The sequence below is a fragment of the Cnephaeus nilssonii genome (assembly GCF_951640355.1).
Source record: "Cnephaeus nilssonii genome assembly, chromosome: 14".
Lineage (NCBI taxonomy): Eukaryota > Metazoa > Chordata > Mammalia > Chiroptera > Vespertilionidae > Cnephaeus > Cnephaeus nilssonii.
The window spans coordinates 20705733-20726018 of NC_137085.1; the positions used below are offsets into that span (position 1 = coordinate 20705733).

The following is a 20286-nucleotide window of genomic DNA, read 5'->3' on the forward strand; positions in this document are numbered from 1 at the left end:
ATTTGGAGAGTAACAATTTTTACATATAATGTCTTTACATATTAGAAAGCCCGGGTGAGGGAGTCCTTATGCTATGAAAGCAAGTCCCCAGGGAAAATATTAAAACAGGCAGTGCCGAAACTGGTTTGGCTCAGTGGATAGAGCGTCGGTCTGCGGACTAAAGGGTCCCAGGTTCGATTCCGGTCAAGGGCATGTACATTGGTTGCGGCCACATCCCCGGTGGGGGGTGTGCAGGAGGCACTGGTCGATGTTTCCCTCTCACTGATGTTTCTAGCTCTCTATCCCTCTCCCTTCCTCTCTGTAAAAAATCAATAAAATATATTTTAAAAAAAAAACAAACAGGCAGTGATGTTACCTGTTGTGCTTGGAGATATGGGAGTATCTACATTTAGCAGCCCAGATCAGCCACCTGTTCTATTATATGTCTGGCTTCTGAAGCTTCATTTCAGCACAACACTGCACATCCATAAGAGAATTTACAGTCTATATTCTCTTTCTTTCTACCCCCTCCCCCTTCTCTCTCTCATATACCCATAGTCATCCAGTCCTACACAAACCTGTTTTTAAATTTTATGTATTATTTTACCATCTTATTATGTATTTTATTTTATGTAGTTATTTTTATTTCCTCATGATTTTTAGCACCTTCTAGAGGCTCTTGTAGAGTGACATGCTTTTCTAGTCTAACTCAATCTATGTCCACTTCCTCAAGTTTATGAAACTCGCCTTGTTCACGTGCAGAGTCGTTCAATAATATTTCACGTAAAACCACCAAGCACTCTACATACTGAATGCTGTGGAACACGGATCTATCTGTGGACAAGACAAGGACCTGCTGTTACAATGGGTAGGACCCTTTTTCCTTCTTCACATTAAGTGAAACTAAAATGAAAGTTGAAAGCAAACACATTTTGGAAGCTTTTGCCTTGAGTAGGAGAGAAGTGTAAATTTCTCACCATCTCCTGAAAAACTAATAAATTCTTAAATCCTTATGAAGTGCCTAGAGCTTCAATGCCCTGGTCACAGTCAAAATACAGGGAAAACCAACTGCTAAAATAGTGTAAACACAGAAATCTTTCTTTCAGGCTGGTATCAGGGCTGACATAGCCAGACAACTTAGTTAGGGATAGGAGGGCCCGTGGGGTAGGAGCATCAACCCAGCTGCTTCTCTGGTCTCAAGCATGTCGAGAGTTTATCTTTTTGATTGTTTTCCACGATGTCTTTGATATGATCACTTTTTTAAGTCGCTTCGGTCTTCTGGTATCCCGGATGAGTCAGCATGTTACAACCAGTCCTCCCAAGTGTCCTTCTCCACTTGCTCTTAAAGGGAAAGGTGGAAATAAATAGAAATCTAACTTAACAACAACTACAAAAAGTAAATTCATGTTCCAGGATCCAGGATCTGTTAGTTTACAACGAACAGAACATTTTTCACTGATGCGACACAATAATTATAATGATACCCAAGACTGTGAGAACCAGATGCCATCATTTTATGTGTCTCTTCATGTCTATGTTGCATGTTATTATCTAATCTGAGTAAGAGACCAGAGAAGTAGCTCTTTATTGAGAGAGAGAGAGAGAGAGAGAGAGAGAGAGCGAGCGCCTCAGGTAGAGGTTTGACAATCTAAAATCAATTAGGTTGAACCATCAAATCTGTCCAGTCCAGGGCATCTGGGGCTGGGAGGTTGAGTGGGGTTATACTACGTATCTTACCTATAATATTTGACCCTATAGTAACTGGCACTGAATCAACATATTACTGAATGGCTGCCAGATCGCCATGACACCAAGCCAATGTATTCAGATGCTATGTTCATATGCTCACTTAAAAGATAAAGTGGGTAAATCACTTCACAGAAAAATTGCAGGAACCCTAGACACACTAAAAGCCAGGGAGATAAGGGAATCATTGCAAACCACAAAGCTGAGCCTCTTAGACATGACAAATGGACGTCCCTGGTCAGATCCGAGTCACTTACTTGTACCCAACTCTGTGAGGTCTGTGAAGCATTTACAGTCTCCATCATCTCAATGAACGCCACAACAAAAGGTTCGGGTGGCCCTAGCCGGTTTGGCTCAGTGGATAGAGCATCAGCCTGAGGACTGAAGGGTACCGGATTCGATTCTGGTCAAGGGCACATGCCCGGGTTGCGGGCTCGATCCCCAGTAGGGGCGTGCAGGAGGCAGCCGATAGATGATTCTCTCTCATCATTGATATTTCTATCTCTCTCTCCCTCTCCCTTCCTCTCTGAAATCAATAAAAACACACACACACACACACATATATATATATATATATATATATATATATATATATATATATATATATTTTTTTTTTTTTTTTTAAAGATAAGGGTGGACTCTCCCTCTCCCATCCCCATTTTACAGATGACCTAACTGAGGTTCCCTTTTACAGGTTAGCATTTTGCTTTCGTTTCTCATCTTGGTGACACACACAAAAGTGCTTCTCTTCTAGTACTTTGTTTTTGTTGCTGCCTTTTATTGATCTTCTAGAGGGAGAGGGGGAGAGAAACCTCTATGGACTACCTACTGCACGCCCCCTACTGCAGATGGAGCCTGCAAGGCATGTGGCCTGACCAGCAATCAAACCGGTGACCTCTCAGTGCATGGGACCATGCGCAACCAATTGAACCACACCAGCCAGGGCTCTTCTAATACTTTTGTCTTCAGTGTGCTGCGTAGGTAGGCCTACAGGCAAAATAAACACACCCCAATTCAAAAGGATTTGCTAGTATCCAGGTTCCTCCAGTAAACCTGTTTAAGAGTCCAAAACCCAGACTTTCTGTTTCCCAGTGAGAGTGCTCCTTCCCTTGTCCAGGCAGACCCACCCAGAATCCCAGGTTTCCTTCAGCTGCTTCTTGAGCTGGCCACTATGTCGTGCACTGGTCTACACTTGTAGTCTGATGAGGAAGAAAAAGCTCCTGTTTCTGTCCTGCCTCTGGCTGAGCACACAGTTCTCCAGGTCAAACAGAGCAGGTCAAGCCCGCCCCTACTTCCCCAAGGTCCCCAGCGGGAGTGAATGAATGGATTTAACTTCCTCCAATTGTGGCCTCCAGCTATTTGTCCCGTATCTTCTGCTTAAGTATCCAACCATTCCTTAAATGGATGGGCCGTGCTAAAGGACTCTTGACTCCCAACACGCCTTACCTGTTTCAGCCTTTGAGCTTTTGCTTGCAGGTGTTGGTCTCTGCTGCTGCTTCTGGAAAGACCCATATTCTCCTGACAAGCTTCTATATAACCTTCAAAACCCAGCCCGTAAAAAGCCCCTTCCATTCCCCTTGATCTAAATCTTTTTTAAATTCTTAGCCTTACATATTACAAGATTTTACGAATCTGGCTCCTCCAAAAAAACATGAACTGGTGGGAGGGGCGGGGGGGGGCGGTAAGGGAGGGAGGGCGGGCAGGGAGCTTTCCTTATTTGCCTTTGAATTCCCATAGTTAATGGATTTAATTGAATAAATTAATCATTTATTTAGTCCCAAATCCTGGCATCACTTTCAGGTGATTCCCTGCATTGATTCTGGGAAGAACTTTGTTCATTTGGGTTTGTTTTCTTTTCTATATTGGGGGAGGCAGATAAGTGTCAGTTAACTCACAGGGAGCAGTTAGGGAGCCACTGGGCATGGCCTTCAGGAAGCGAAGCCAGAATTTGGAAAAAGGAAATATTTTATCCCTCTTCTTGGATAACCATGTGCCTTCTTTCAAGGGCAAAAATATAAGTGTACTGTGAATATATGACAAACAATTAAACTTCTTGTTAAAAAAAGAAAAAAAAACACTTTGAAAGCTTAAAGGAGGCATTTTCCACTCTAGCTCCTGGATGGGCCAGTCTGCCCAAATGAGGCCATCACTCACATCTAGTTGGCCCAAGGTCGCACCAGGTCAGGATCTGAATGCCAACCAGTGCCTAGTTCTCACTGTTGGTGGTTCTATCCTGAGAACTCAAGGGAAGCTTAGAAGGGAATACAAAAATTTTAAAAACACAATGTAGTCCCTGGCCAGGCAGCACAATTGATTAGAGCGTCATCCAGTGATATGCCAAGGTTTCCGGGTTTGATCCTTAGTCAGGGCATATACAAGAATCAACCAATGGCATGGCCCGTGTGGCTCAGTGGTTGAGCATCGACTCATGAACCAGGAGGTCACGGTTCAATTCCCGGTCAGGGCACATGCCCGGGTTGTGGGCTTGATCCCCAGGGTAGGGAGGCAGCCAATCAATGATTCTCTCTCATCATTGATGTTTCTATCTCTCTCTCCCTCCTCCTTCCTCTCTGAAATCAATAAAATATATATATATATATATATATATATATATATATATATGTATATGTATATGTATATGTATATATATATACATATATTATATATATATAAATAATCAACCAATGAATACATAAATAAATGGAACAATGAATCTCTCTCTCCATACTTCTGTCTCTCTCTCCACTTCCTCTCTCTCTCTAAAATCAGTAAATATAAAAATTTAAAAAACACCATGCAAAAGAAGGTAGTTTAAAAAAAATTCTACATTTAATGTGACATTGTGCTCTGATGTCCAAGAACTTATTTCATTGTACTCTCTAGTGCCTCTGTAGCGCTGTGTTACCAGCCACCTAAGACAGGTACTGGCCACTGTGGCCCTCTATAGAGAACACAGGAGCCATTCCATAAAAGTGTTAAAATATAATCCTGGCGTTGTTCTGCTTTCTTTTTTCATGCAGTTCCATTCAAACAAATAAAATCTGCTCAAGTACCTGCTTTTCCAGCCTCTGTGCAAAGGGGTGAGGGGCACCAAAGATAAATAAATGTATATAAACATGAGTGTCCACATATATTGTTTCCTGGTACATTTGATCCACAAGGGGTATAAGACATAACTTCAATGAAAATCAGTATCCTGGCCCTAGCTAGTTTGGCTCAGTGGATAGAGCGTCGGCCTATGGACTAAAGTGTTCCAGGTTCGATTCTGGTCAAGGGCATGTACCTTGGTTGCGGGCACATCCCCAGTGGGGGTGTGCAGGAGGCAGCTGATCAATGTTTCTCTCTCATCGATATTTCTAACTCTCTATCCCTCTCCCTCTCCGTAAAAACTCAATAAAATATATTTTTTTAAAAAAAGAAAGAAAGAAAATCAGTATCCTGGCCCTAGTAAAAACTGTTTACCTGTTGGAACAGTGATGGCATAGTTCTTGGGGAGGCTCAACCACATTAACTACAACCACATATACCATATTTTTTTCTCCCTACAATTTTCTTGATTGCTCATTATTTTAGATACATCCAACTTGGTTATCAGGTACATGTTAAAGCATGTAAAACGCGTTATTCAGGTTTAGCGTGAAGGCTTTGCCTTATTCAACAAAATATCACAGACCTCTGTTGGAATTAATGATTCTGGCAAAAGGGAGCTCAAGCAGCAAACCAAGGCACCTTAGGTTTCTATGACTTCGTGATTGCACATCTAGACCAGGGCACAGCCTGGTTTTGTTCCAGGCACAGGGGACTTTAGAGCTAGGGAGCACAGGTGATTTCATAAGGATCTCTGGGTGCCCAAGCTTGTAGAAACAGGAGGCTTTGCCTAAGGGATTCTTTTCATTAAAGACTTTGTTAGGCAAAGTCACTCAGGCCTCCGAGTCTGATTTGCAATTTGTGCCTTTGTGAAAGGATTAGAAGATGGCTATTGTTTCATGCTGGGATCTCAATTTGCATTAGGGAAACACACAGGTGACCTCTTCCAGGTTTAGAGTTCTCCTTTTTTTTACACTTTCTTGTCCTGATATACAATCGACACTGTATGTTAAAAATTTGATAACACTGCTTGGCCGAATGTTTGCACTGATTAAGAAAATGCGATAGATTGGTTTTCACTATCAGTGGTGGAGTCCACCTGGGCTCCAGCAACACTAAAGCCAGCCAACTGACAAATTACACATAGGCATAGGTATACACACGTTTCATTTATTTCCTTAATTAGAATGTGTGGCACTTAAAAAAAAAAAAAGGTCTCATCAGACAAAAAGAACTACAAAAGGAATTGAAGCCTGGCTCAGTGATTACGTGTCGACCCATATGAACCAGGAGGTCATGGTTCAATTCCCGGTCAGGGCACATGCCCAGGTTTCGGGCTTGACCCCCTGGGTGCAATGTGCAGGAGGCAGCCCATTAATGATTCTCTCATCATTGATGTTTCTATCTCTCTCTCCCTCTCCCTTCCTCTCTGAAATCAATAAAAATATATATTTTTTAAAAAACTGAAAGAAAAAGAATCCTCTGGCTGCCTCAGAACATATTTGAACACTTCCGTCCAATGTCTTCCTCTATAAATAAAGGTCTGAGAAAACTTATTTTAGGTTTGTGATAACAATACTCTCAGCTGTACATGATATTTAACTACCTGTCCCTTGGTAAACAATTTTTAACTAACATTTGCTTTGACAGCGTTCCCAACATAAAACCTGGAATGGAAACTGCGTGAGGAGGGACAATTTCTTGGATTGTGGGTTTAGGCCTCGTGGTTTATTTGTTTGTTTGTTTTCTTTTTAGCTCTTCAATTGCTCACACCTTTATTGTCATTGACCACAAGAAAGTATTTCTTGCGGGTCATGGTGTATGAGTGTACTTGGAACTTGGGAGGTGCTGGGTGAGTGAGCTGGAGGTGGATGGAAAGTATCCACATTCATTGATCACCTGCGGTATGCCAAGAATTTTGCTAGATGTTAGGGAATTTCCTCTCATACCCACTTTGTAGTGGAGAAGACGAAGGCCTAGAGGACCCAAGTCACTTGCCCAAGGTCACACTGCTGTGATCAGAACCCAGATCTACCTAAGCTCAGCCTCTTCCTGCCACGTCACACTGCCTCCCAGATAAAGTGAAGCTAACTCCATTTGGGGGATTATCTGCTCCTCACCTCCTTAGAATGTTTTTGTTTTTTTTTTAATCTAAACAGGACTTCTGTTTGGTGCACAGGAAGCTGTTAGACAAGATTAACTTAACCCAGCCCTCTCTCTAATAAAAACACAAGTACGGTAATCTCTGTCCCTCTATTAAGAATATGCCGAATTCCTCTATGCTTTGTTTCTGCATCACAGCACCCCCAGAGCCTCTATAAAATCATCAAGAGTAAATAAGCCCTTGCTTTTCCTCCCTGGTATTTCATTTACTGATTCCAAAGCACTTGACACACGTATTCAATTAGAACAAAGACTAGCAGCCCTTTTGATAGTTTGGCCCATTGGAAGTAAGCCTAAAAGAGTATGTCTCCTTTGCTGAAGATCACACACGCCGAGGCCCCTGGAATGGAGAACACAGAAGAGGAAGTTAGCCAAAAGGAGTGGCACCTTGGACTCTGGTGCCTTACCTCTCCCCCTACCCCCCAACTCGCCTCTTTTTTTTCTTTCTTTTCTCTTTCTGGAGTGTGGTGCTTTGAGCCTACATTCTCAGCCCCGTCCCATGGGAAACACTGCCTCTTAGCCATCTTCCAGACTGCCCTGCCAACATGCTCCCTAATACTCTCAATATCTAAAGAGAATCTGTTTTCCCTTAAATGGCATCTCAACCTAAAATAGATCTGGGCATGTGCCGGGGGGCATGAACAAATGACTCAGATCTCAGAAGCAGGGAAGGCTCCTTAGAGCCTGGGAGCATAGTCTGGGAGCCAGTCAGAACGCAGGAAACAAACAAACGGCAGAGCTCGGAGGAGTTCCTAAGGACATTCACCTGAAGGTTCCTTTGCACAAATGAGAAAGCTGAGGCCCCAGTCTCCCGCGATGATGCCAATGCAGGCCCTCATCCTCAGCCTGCACATGGGGTCATAGATGAACTTGCTAAGCAAGACCCAGGGATTCGGTTCTTATCCAATTCTTTCTATCTAGCAATAGGGCCATTGGTTAAGTAAGCCCTAGATTGGCCTTAGAATGAGCTACCATGCTCTATTATAATGATCTGGTGGACATTAATAAATGAGAGCCAGCGTTTACTAAGGTTTATTACATGCTGTCCCTACGCTCAGTATTTTACGTGCATTTTTCTCACTTAGTCCCCACAATAACCCTATGAGGAAGGAAATATTATTCTCTTCATTTTAAGGATGGGGAATCTGAAGCAAAGAGTTTAGGTAACCTGCCTTAAGCCACAAAACCAGTGAGTGGTGAAGCTGGGATTTAAACCTGATTCCATCAGTGCCGTGTTCTTGAGCCATATACTCTTTACACACAGAAGAATTTTGGACATTAACAGGAATGCCTATATAGTATGATCCAACTTGGTAAAACATATCTATTTGTGTGTTTGGGGGTATATTTGCACTGGGGAAATTCTAGAACGACCACTCAATGTCAATTCCTTGGAGCAGACTTCCCTGATCATGCTGAAAAAGCCATCCCCACCCCACCCCTGTTATTCTGTATTTTTTAAATGTGCTTGATTTTTCCTCGTGGCCCTTATCATTACCTGAGATACAATGCATATGGTGTCCATTTGTTGCCTGGCTCATCTCTAGAATGAGGGGTAGGGCAATGCCTTAAAAGGCGCCTAATGTGTAGTAGGTGCTCAACAAACGTTTGTGGACTTGAATGTAGCCAACTTTTTAAAAAATTTTATTTTAGAGACAGAGAGGAAGGGAGAGGGAAAAGAAAGAGAGAAACATTGATTTGTTGTTCACTTATGTATGCATTTATTGGTTGACTGACCAGGGATTGAACCTACAACCTTGGTGTATCCAGGTGACACTTGAACCAACTCAGCTACCCAGCCAGCGTGCAAACTCTTAATACTTAATACTGAGTCACCACACACACACACACACACTTTCGCACACGCCGCGTGCTTTCAAACAGGAACAATTTAAATTTTCACTACTTCAATAGATTGGATTTTTTAATATTACATCTGAAAAACTCTGAGTTAAAAAATATCCACTTAAGGATCAAGAATCTAAAATGGCCCACTTGAAAACGCAGAAAGTAGACCTCGTTCATGCTGGACGTACACCTTCTCAAGAGCAGAAAGTTCTTTTGATGCAGGAAAGGAGACCAGTGGACGTCTACTTAGATAAACTTGCTTCGAGTCAAAAGAGGCTCAATAATGGTTCAACTGTTGGTCCTTTTAGTGCCCTATTCACCCCGCAGGCTTTTCTGAGCACCCTCCTGGGGGGTTTTCAAAAGATAACCCTTCCAGTCATGAGACTCAATTGAACAACAGCTAAAGACAATGGACTGCAGATGAAGGGATGGAAGTTGTTGAGATGAATGAATGACCCCCTAGCTGGCTAATGTGCGAATGAAAGGAACTTTTGAAATGAACTGATATGAGTTAGTAATAAACTCTCCTTTCTTCTCTAAAAAGGGATTAGGCCTCCTGTGAATGGGAGTCTTGTCTTCAAGTCCTATGGCCTTGACCTTCCCTTGTATTGTTCTACTCACTTTAAACCAAGGGTGGCAGTTTGAGATTTTTCTCTCCTTCTCAACGGTGTCCTTCCGAGGGGTGACTTTTGCCCCATCCACAGCTACAAGAACTGAGTACCAGTCAGGAGCCAAGTATTCTTGCATTCCGTGCTGAGGAGGGGGCTGCCTTGGCGGGCTTCCTCCCTCCTTCTCCACACAGAACCAAGCTCCTATATAAAATTCATAAATTCTTGGCAGGAAAGAAATCCTCCCATTGGAAGGAACAGATGTTCTACGAGTAACTTTTGCCATTAAGACTCTGTTCCTAATATCATAGTTTCAAAGTGTGGGGGGATGTTAACATTTTTTTTTTAAATGTCAACATGTTCTGGGCAGCTTTTCCATCTCCATCTGTGGCATACACATCACCAGTCCCCCCCACCGCCCCTTTCTAAATTTCCAGAGACTAGTTGGGAATTGGAAAGATATTAAAATCTTTCCAAAGCGGAAAGTTCAATTCAACAAGTATGCTAATGTATAACCTAATGCAGAGAGCAATGCCCTGTGTCCCACCCAGCTGTAAATCTCCGAAACACTCTTTCCCTTCTACTCTCAGAACTTGGAGGGGCCTTACAAAGACTTTTAACAAGGTAATTACGACCAATTAACATGCAGGGGTGATTCCTGGGCGCAGAATTCCATGAGAGCCACCTATTCATAAAGTTCTCTTTCTAAAACCCTTCAATCCCGAATTCAAATCCAAGAGGCCACTAGACCATTTTCACTTCGTTATCACCTCGTTAAACTGCCCACCTTAAATGTCTGTGTCCCAGGTGACCGCAGGGAAGGGTCAAGGTCAGTGGATGCCACCTACCTCGCCTGGGGAGGAACTTTAGAAAGCGTGACTTCATCTCAGTCGGTCCGAGAAGGGGTCCCCTTCCCCCCCCCCCCCCCCCCCCCGACAGCTATGCCTCCTTGCCGCTGCTTTTGGCGAGGGCCACCGCGCCTGTGGCCGTGGCCTGGCCCCAGACACGCCCGATCACATTTGAGTTCAAAGTCAGATTTCAGTGAGCGGGCTGGGTGGGGTGCGGAATGCGCAGGGCAGAGGAGAGGTGACAGCGTGGGCGGGCTGGGGAAGTAGCGGACCAACATTCAAATGCGCCGGGGATCCTCCCGGAGTCCCGGCTGGCTCTTGGGCCGGGTTTCCCCTCCTCCCCTCGGGTGGAAGCCAGACGAGCCTAAATCCCCAGATCCAGGGACGGGACCCAGTGCTGGGACGGCCAGGTCCACCCCGAAGACCCGGTCCCTGGAGCCTTTCGGTGCCCAAGTGGAGTTGTGAGTGTGAGCGCGCTAAGGGCGGGGCGCCGGGGGTGGGTGGGGGGGCACCCAGGCGCAGAGCCCACCCGGGCCCGCGCACCTACCACTCGGGGGGGTGTCCGCGCAGGCCCCGTGCGGCCCGATCCGGCCTCCCCGGCATCCTCGCGGGGAGGAGGCTGGTCAGCGCTCCGGGTTCGGGGGTGGCTGGGGCCGGGGCGGGGACGAGAGCGGCGCACGAAGGAGCGGCGGCCCACGGGCGCCCGAAGCGGAGGCGGGCGCGGGGCGGCCCACGGTCTGCAGTGCCCCCCGCCGGACGGCCGGGCACAGGACGGCTCCCGGCGGAGGTCCCGGGGCGCACCGCGGCGGGGCGACGCGCGCCCCCTTTCTCTCTGCGGAGGCTGACCCGGGGTTAACGGAATTTAAATCAGGTCCAAGGGCGGTCGCACCCCGCCCGGCTCTGTCACATCCGGGCCTCCTGTTCCTGGGAGCTCTGGACTGCTGCCTCCTCCCGTAGCTAACGGGGATAATATCCCCGACGAAGTTAACGGAAATAAAGGGAGAGCATGCATGCAAGTGCATGGTGTGGAGTGGGTACCCAATAAAGGGCGGGCGTCATTATTATCATGGCTATTACAGTATTAGTTGGCTACACCTCGGATGGGGGTCTCACCGAAGTGGGGCGACGAGGAGGCCTGGCTTCTGCCCTCTGAAGTGGAGGACCTGAGCACCCAGCCTCAATCCAGCCTCGCTGTTCATCCATCTCCACCTATAACCGTGCACTCAGCCGTCCCCTGCTTGAACCTAACATCCTCATGCAAAATAGGAATAATTATACCCGCCTCAGAGTGGCGGCAAGATAAGAGCTGCTGCTGTATACCCAGGGCAAGCCTCACCCGCTCGCCCCTTCCCCAGCCAGCAGGGTCCCGAACACTTGTGCCTGTAGCACAGGGTAGGCGCTGTGCAAGGCCCAGTCCCTGCACACAGGCAGTCAGCAGGCCCAAGTTCCCTTACCTTAGAGCACAGAGTAGGAGCTCAGCACAAGCCCCGCCCAGCCCCAGCAATTGGTAGCCACTGGCTGAGCGCTCCTTGTCCCGTCTCTGACCTGGGCTCCTTGGGCTGCAGGAGGCTTCTCTCTCATTTCCCCTGGAAACCCCCTCTCACAGAGGCCTCAGATCCTTTCTGGAAATTAGAAGTGTTAGAAATACTAAGGGGAGGGGAGAAGGGGGCTGGGTGAGGAAGATGAGGGGATTGAGAAAAACAAAAACAACAACGGAAAACCTCATAGATAGACAACACTATGCCCATTAACAGAGGGAGATGGGTGGGGAAGGTAGGAGAGAGAAAAGGGGCGATAAATGGTAATGGAAGGAGCACCAGCCCCGTAGCTCAGTCAGTTGGAGCCTTGTCGCCCACCCCACACACCCCACACACACACCAAAAAGGTTGTCAGTTCATTCCTGGTCAGGGCACAAGATCAAGCCCGCAACCTTGGAATATCAGGGAGACACTCTAACAAACTACACTACCGTACCTGGCCAGGGCTAGTTACCTGTTCTTTAAAAACTGAGGCAGCCCAGCCGGTGTGGTTCAGTGGTTGAGCATCAACTCATGAACCTGGAGGTTACCATTCAATTCCAGGTCAGGGCACACGCCCTGGTTTCCGGCTTGATCCCCAGCGTGGGGTGTGTAGGAGGCAGCCGATCAATGATTCTCTCTCATCATTGATGTTTCTATCCCTCTCTCCCTCTCCTTTCCTCTCTCTGAAATCAATTTAAAAAATATTTTTAAAATCTGAGGCAATAACACTGCTCATCTGAAGATGTCATGGGCAATGTAGGATCCTGTAGGGGGTACTATGTATACATAATTTTTGCTTAATGCTTCTGTTTCTATTTTGTTAAATTATTTTGTTCATTAGATTCCACCACTAGTGAGATTATATGGTATTTGTCTTTCTCTGACTGTCTTATTTCACTTACCATAATATCCACCAGGCCTGTCCACATTGTCACAAAGGTAGGATTTCCTTCTTTTTTAAATCATTGACTAGTATTGCATTGCATGTATGACATTTTCTTTATCCATTCATTGAAGGGCATTGGGCTATTTCTACATCTTGGCTATTGTGAATAATGCTGCAGTGAATAATGCTGCAGTGAACCTGGGAGTGAAGATATCTCTTTGAGAGTCTGATTTTAATTATTTTGCATGTATTTCAAGAAGTGGGATTGCTGAATCTTATGGTAGCTCTAGTTTTAATATTTTTGAAGAACCTTTATACTGTTTTCTTTGAGGCTGCACCACTTTACATTATGCTCAACAGTATATGAGGGTTTCATTTTCTTCACCTCCTTACCAACACTTGTTATCTTTTGTGAGGTGACATCTCATTGTGGTTTTGATTTGTATTTATCTGATGAGTATTGATGTTGAACACCTTTTCATATACCTATCAGCCATTTTATGTCTTCTTTGGAGAAATGTCTATTCAATTCCTTTGCCTGTTAACAAATTGGGATAGATGGGTTTGTTGTTTTGTTTTGGTTTTGCTATTGAGTAGTATGACTTCTTTGTCTATTTTAGGTATCAACACCTTATCAGATAAATGGTTTGCAAAGATTTTTCTGCCTTTGCACTTTGTGGATTGTTTCCTTTACTGTGGAGAAGATTTTTATGATGTAGTCATGATGTCCTCTGTGTCTATTCTGTTGACTGAGCTTTTGGTGTCAGTCATATCCAACTTATTGCTAAGACCAAGGTCTAGAAGATTTTCCCCTATGTTTTGTTCTAGGGGTTTATGATTTCAGGTCTAACGTTCAAGTCTTTAATTCATTTTGAGTTTATTTTTGTGTATGTGTAAGACAGGGGTCCCATTTCATTCTTTTGTTTGTGGATATTTGATTTTCTCAACACCAGAAGAGACTATTTGAAGAGACTATTCTTTACCTATTGTGTATTGTTGGTATCCTTTCTGAATATCAAACTGTAAATGTATGGACTTATTTCTGGGTTCTCTATTCCATTCTATTGGTTATATGTCTGCTTTAATGCCAGTAACATACTGTTTTAATTATTAGCTTTATAATACATTTTGAAATCAGGAAGTATGATGTCTTCAGCTTTATTCTTCTTTCTGAAGATCACTTTGGCTATTATGAATCTTTTGTGGTTTCATATGAATTTTAAAGTTGTTTTTCTTTTTCTTTTTTAAATAAAATTGTTTTTCTATGCCTGTAAAAATTTCACTGGGATTTTGATGGGACTAGCATTGCATCTATAGATCACTCTGGATTGTATGGACATTTTAACAATATTAAACCTTCTAATCCATGAACATGGGATGTCTTTTTTATCTTTTTTAATTTCTTTCATTAATGTTTTATAGTTTTCAGTGTACAAGTCTTTCATGTCCTTTGTTAAATTAATTTTTAAGTATTTTTTCTTTTGTTGCTTTTGTAAATGGAATTGTGGGTTTTGGGGATTTTTTTAATCCTCGTCAGAGGACATTTTTTCTATTGATTTTTAGAGAGAGTAGAAAGGACAGGGAGAGACAGAGAAACACCGATGTGAGAGAGATACATTGATTGGTTGCCTCCTGCATGCCCCTGACCAGAACCAGGAGCCTGCAACCAAAGTACGTGCCATTGACGGGAATCGAACCTGGGATCCTTTAGTCCACAGGCTGATGCTCTAGCCACTGAGCCAAACCGGCTAGGTCTGGAATTATTTTTTTAACTTTTCTTTCATTGTTACTGTATAGAACACGGTTGATTTTTGTATGTTGATTTTTGTATTCTGCTACTTTACTGAATTTGTTTATTAGTTCCAACAGTTTTTGGTGGAGTCTTTAGAGATTTCTATTTATAAGACCATGTCATCTGCATTTAACTTTTTTCTTTCAGATTTGGATGATTTTACTCCCTTTTCTTGCATAATCTCTCTGACTGACTAAGACTTCCAGTACTATGTCACATAGAAATGACAAGAGTGAGCACCCTTTTCTTATTACTGATCTTAGAGGAAAAGCTTGCAGTTTTTCACTGTTGAGTATGATGTTAGCTGTAGGCTTGTCATATATAGCTTTTATTTTTATTATTTTTTTATATATGGCTTTTATTATGTTGAACATTCCTTCCATACCTAGTATGTTGAATGTCTTTATCACTAAAAAGGGAATTTACAATTTCCAGGGACAATATACCTACATTAAAAAAGAGACCATATTTTGCATATAACTCATGTATGAGATTGTAGAAACAGCTATAAAAGTAATGGCATCATTACAGAAGGATTAAAATGGAGTCCATTTCAGGCAGAGAACAGGCTGTGTAAGCTTTTAGCAGGCACTCCATAGACTAAGTCTGCAATTAAAAGGAACCCCCTACGTGTTTTATTAGTGATGTGTTTCAAAACAGTATGCACACAAGGAAAGAAATATGCTGGCATTTATTACCACATTTACCATTTTATAGCTTGTCTTCCCAAACACTGCTACCTTGCTACATCTCATTGTTTTGCCTGATCCTGGATTTCTAGCAACCTCTCTGGGCACTTTTAGATGATTCGAACAAGTGTTGACTAAAGATTGATTCCAAGTTCCCCTTTCCTAGGCTTCAGACCTCCTCTTGATAAATGATGGACGGGCCATCTTAGTCCCTTTTGGCTCCGAAAGAACCATCCAGCTGAGGTCAGGGTAGAACTGATTTCTAGAGACCATGAAAGAAATGACGCTGTTCATTCAGGTCCCCTCAGCAGAAGCTTTTAAACAGGATAATCAGTGTCACAGGAATAAATCTCTGAAACAAAAGCAAACACAAAGGTTTCTAAATATGTTTTTGCTTTTATTATTTTTTAAAGTATATTTTTATTGATTTAAGAGTGGAAGGGAGAGAGAGAGAGAGAGAGAGAGAGAGAGAAACATCAATAATGAGACAGAAACACTGATCAGCTGCCTCCTGCATGCCCCACACTAGGGATACAGCCCACAACTCAGGCATGTGCCCTGACCAGGAATCAAACCGTGACCTCCTGGTTCATAGGTCAACGCTCAACCATTGAGCCATGCCGGCCAGACTGTAAGTATGTTCTTATGGGCAAATTCCCTTCTCCGAACCTGTTTCATCACCTATAAGGTGGGGTTAATATTCACATGGCCAGCGTCTTGCTAAGACTCAATGAGGTAATGTACATGAAAGAAGCCACATACTGGAATACAGCAACCATCTGGCAGTCATACCCACAGTGAGAGCAGGAATCGTACTAGCAATGATAACGATTTCTTCAGCACCGGGCACTGTGCAGAGCATTTGACACATAGTGTTAGGGAGATTTTATAGACGGGTATGGCTGAACGTGGCTTCTGGAATTGCCTGGGTTTCAATCCTGGACCTGTCACGTACTATAATCAGGAGCAAAGAATTTAATCTACCTCTACCTTAGTTTCCTGTCTGTAAAATGAGGATAACAACAGTACCTTCTGCACCGGATTGCTGAGTAACCCAGGTAAAGTACTTAGTGTTATAGTGTCAGGGGCTATATAAGTAAGTGGGGGAGTTGTTTGCTCCACTTAGCTCATTCAACCATCCTAGCAACCTTTGGAGGCTGGAAATGTTATTATTCTCATTTACAGATGGGAGAGCTGAGGGTCAAGGAGACTGAGTGCCTGCCCAAAGTTTCATGGTTAGTTCTCCACAGAACTTGAACTTGACCTCAAGACCAGCCAACTCCAAATTCCTTGCATGTTGTTAACCAGAGTCATGTTGCACAACTCCAGGGTCCATTATCATTGCATTTTGTGTACAGTCATACCTTGGAGATATTGTGGGTTTGGTTCCAGACTACTGCAATAAAGTGAATATCGTAATAAAGTGATACACATGACTTTTTAAAAATTTCTCAGTACATATAAAAGTTATGTTTACACCCTACTGTAGTCTATTAAGTGTACAATAGCATTGTCTAAAAAAGTAATGTAAATAACTCAATTAAAAATACTAACCATCATTGCCCAGCTGGTATGACTCAGTGGTTGAGTGTCGACCTATGAACCAGGGGATCCCGATTTGATTTCTAGTCAGGGCATATGCCTGGGTTGCAGACTCAATTCCCAGTAGGAGGTGTATAGGGAGCAGCCAATCAATGATTCTCATCATTGATGTTTCTATCTCTCTCTCTCCCTCCCTCTCCCTCCCTTTCCCTTCCTCTATGAAAACAATACAAATATATATATATATATATATATATATATATATATATATATATATATATTTTAAATACTAACCATCATCTTTGAGCCATCAGTGAGTCATCTTTTTTCTAGTCATCTTTTTATCTTCAATGTGTAAAGAAAAAGTGCAATATCTGCAAAACGCAATAAAGCGAAGTGCAATAAAACAAGGTAGGCCTGTACAGAGTACCCTCGACAGGATCCTACGTTGCCCATGACATATTCAGATGAGCAATTTGAAGAAGTAACAAGCACCTTTCTGAAAACAAGGTTCACATGGTGCTGACTGTGACTCAAAGCAGCCATCTCCCTCCTTTTCTCATTGCTCTCCAACCAATGAAAAAGGTTAGTGCTCCTTCCCCATTACATACCCAGATTTATATTTGTACTTATGCCATTTATTTTTTATTTCTATTTATATTATTTGTAAGCCTATACGTGCAGTTGTAAAGAGAAATGTATGCACAGGAGTGTTTTTTTTAATGTGTGCCTTATAATAATTCACGAAACTATACATTTGTGTGTGGGGGTTTTGTACCTGAGCTTTCTTTTACAAGGTTGAAAATATCAGAGGCAGCATGCTCCAGTTTTATGTGCATGTGGCTTTAAGCTCTGTCAACCAAAGCAACAGTTAAGGAGTCAGTGGCTGTTATTCCTCCAAACCTAATCATGTTGCAGCTGTCTTCCCTTCTCACGGCACTGTCAGGAAGGAGAACTTGCAGCCCGACACGAGAGAAATAACAAAGGCTTTGGGATGAGGTAGACCTAGGCTAAAGCCTGCTGTCCACACTTCTTACTTGTTGCCTTCTTCTTAATAGCCGTGCAACGTTGTGCAAACTCCTCAGTCTTGCAGAGATTCGATTTCCTCATGTATCCAACAGGGATAATGTATTGTCGTAAGGATTAGGTAAGCTTGTGCAATGGTATACAGTAGATGCTCAAGTGATGCTATTGCTCTAATTATTTTCATGAGTCAAAGAACAGGTTGGCCAGGTTCTAGGACCTGGAAAGTGTGTGAGTCCACCACCATGTTGGGTAGTCATTCTGATCGTTGCCACACGTTGCTCTAAGCCCAGTGGTCTTTTCTCCTCCTGCTGTCTGCCTTATCCCGGAGGACAGGTCTGAGCAGGGACGCGTTGGGTCATACCTTTGCGTGCGGGGAGCATGTGATCCTTTCTTGGAGTGTCCTTCCCTGGGGACATTACATAAGGAACCAATGAGTCACCCTTTCAGTGATAAAGTCAATGAGAAAAAAAACTCCTTCATCGATTGTTCCTTCCCCATCTGGGGTTCTGGACTTGAGAGGTGTGAGCTCATCTGTAGAAAGCCTTCCGCTCCCCTGGGTATCCATCTTCAGCCAACACTCTGAGGCCACCAGGGCCTGTTTGACACCCCATCTTTCTAAAGACAAGTCTGCGTGACCTCCTTCTCCTCCAGGGACATTTGGTAATGTCTGGAGACTTTTTGGGTTGTCATAACTGGGAAGATGCTAGTGGCATCCAGTGGGCAGAGACTAGGGATGCTACAGCATATGGGAGAGCGCCTCACACAAAGAATTATCAGGCCCAGATGCCCGTAGTGCCACGGTTGAGAAATTTTGACCTAGAGGGAAGCAGACAAGGAGGCTTTTGACCAGAGACCTCTAGGTCCTGCCCCAGGCGCCTTGGCAGGCGCCCTGTTTACAGACAGAATGCTTGAGGCTATGAGAGGTTATAGGACTTGCCCAAAGTTACTGAGCTGTCAGCGAGATGGTTTTTTTTGACTCGAAGGCTCATTAGCTTTCCTGCTAAATGAAGTTTATGGTAACCCTTTATTTTACTCGTTAATATTGATTTTAGAGAGAGAGGAAGGGAGGGAGGGAGGAAGAGAGAAACGTCGATTTGTTGTTCCATTTATTTATGCATTCATTGGTTAATTCTTATATGTGCCTCGACTGGGGATCGAACCCGCAACCTTGTCATATGGAGATGATGCTCTAAGCAACTGAGCTACCTGGCCAGGGCCTTATGGTAACCTTTTAAAGGAAGACCTTCAAAGGACCACTTGAGCCACAAGAAGCAGGTGGTGGTTTTCAAGTCTTAGGAGTTGCTCCATGCTTCCCCAGTCTCAACTCTGACATGACACAGCGGGCTCCTTAGCCAGGCACACAAGTCCTTTCAAGTTCAGGCCCCACTCAGGTCTCCAACTTCACATCACAACTCCCTCCCGCCTCACGCTTGCTCTCAGCATTTCCTCCACACCCCACGTTCTTACTCATAGCCGCACCTTTGTTCACAGTTTGCCAAATGTAGTACTCAGTTTACCGGATGATTATATCAGACCATTTTTAAGGGGATAAAAGGATGACCGCTTTCCCCTTGAATACTTGGGTGTTTGTTTTAATATGTATCAGGAAACAAGAAACGAGTAAGCAACCCTCATGATTTAGTGTGTCTTTTGAAAATGGATGCATGTAAGTTTTAGAAAGAGTCCGGTTACAGGTGATAGTCAGACGTAGTAAGACTAATGACGGTGGTGTACACCGAGCTGAAGTGTGTCTTTAAGCTCTTTCCCTGTCTTTATTTATTTTTTAATTATAGTTTACATTCAGTATTATTTTGTAGTAGTTTCAAGTGTACAGCACAGGGGTTAGAAAATCATGTACTTTAAAGAGTGGTCCTCCTGATATTTCCAGTACCCACCTGGCCCCATACATAGTTATTACGACATTATTGATTATATTCCCTATATTGTAATTTACATCTCTATAACTACTTCTTTTATATATATATATATATATATATATATATATATATATATATATATATATATTATTTTTAATTGATTTCAGAGAGGAAGGGAGAGGGAGAGAGCGATAGAAGCATCAATGATGACAGAGAGTCATTGATCGGCTGCCTCCTGCACACTGGGGATTGAACCCCTGACCAGGAATCGAACTGTGACCTTGTGGTTCATAGGTCAATGCTCAGCCACTGAGCTACATCAACCAGGCTGTAGTTACTTCTTTAAAGATTTTTTCATTGATTTTTTTTTAAAGAGAGAGAGGAAGGGAGAGGGAGAGAGAAACATTGATCGGCTGCCTCCTGCATGCCCCCTACTGGAGATGGAGCTGGCAACGCCGGGCATGTGCTCTAAGGGGGAATGGAACCAGCAACCTTTCGGGTAACTATTTTGTAACTGCCAATTTGTACTTCTTAATCCCGTCACCTTTTTCACCGAGCTCCCAAACCCCCCTCCCCTCTGTCAGCTACCAGTCTGTCCTCTGCATCTATGAGTCTGTCTTTATTTTGTTTGTTCATTTATTTTGTTATTTTTTAAAATATATCTTTCTTGATTTC

The 20286-nt window shown here is 43.5% G+C and overlaps 1 long non-coding RNA gene across 1 annotated transcript in view; it reads left to right on the plus strand.

Annotated features, from left to right (window-relative positions):
* The first annotated feature begins 10545 nt into the window (after positions 1 to 10545).
* Positions 10546 to 20286, plus strand: part of LOC307111501 — a 39170-nt gene continuing 29429 nt past the window's right edge. Inside the window, exon 1 of the long non-coding RNA XR_013814582.1 lies at positions 10546 to 10740. This is a non-coding gene — a long non-coding RNA (uncharacterized lncRNA). The remainder of the gene's footprint in view (positions 10741 to 20286) is intronic.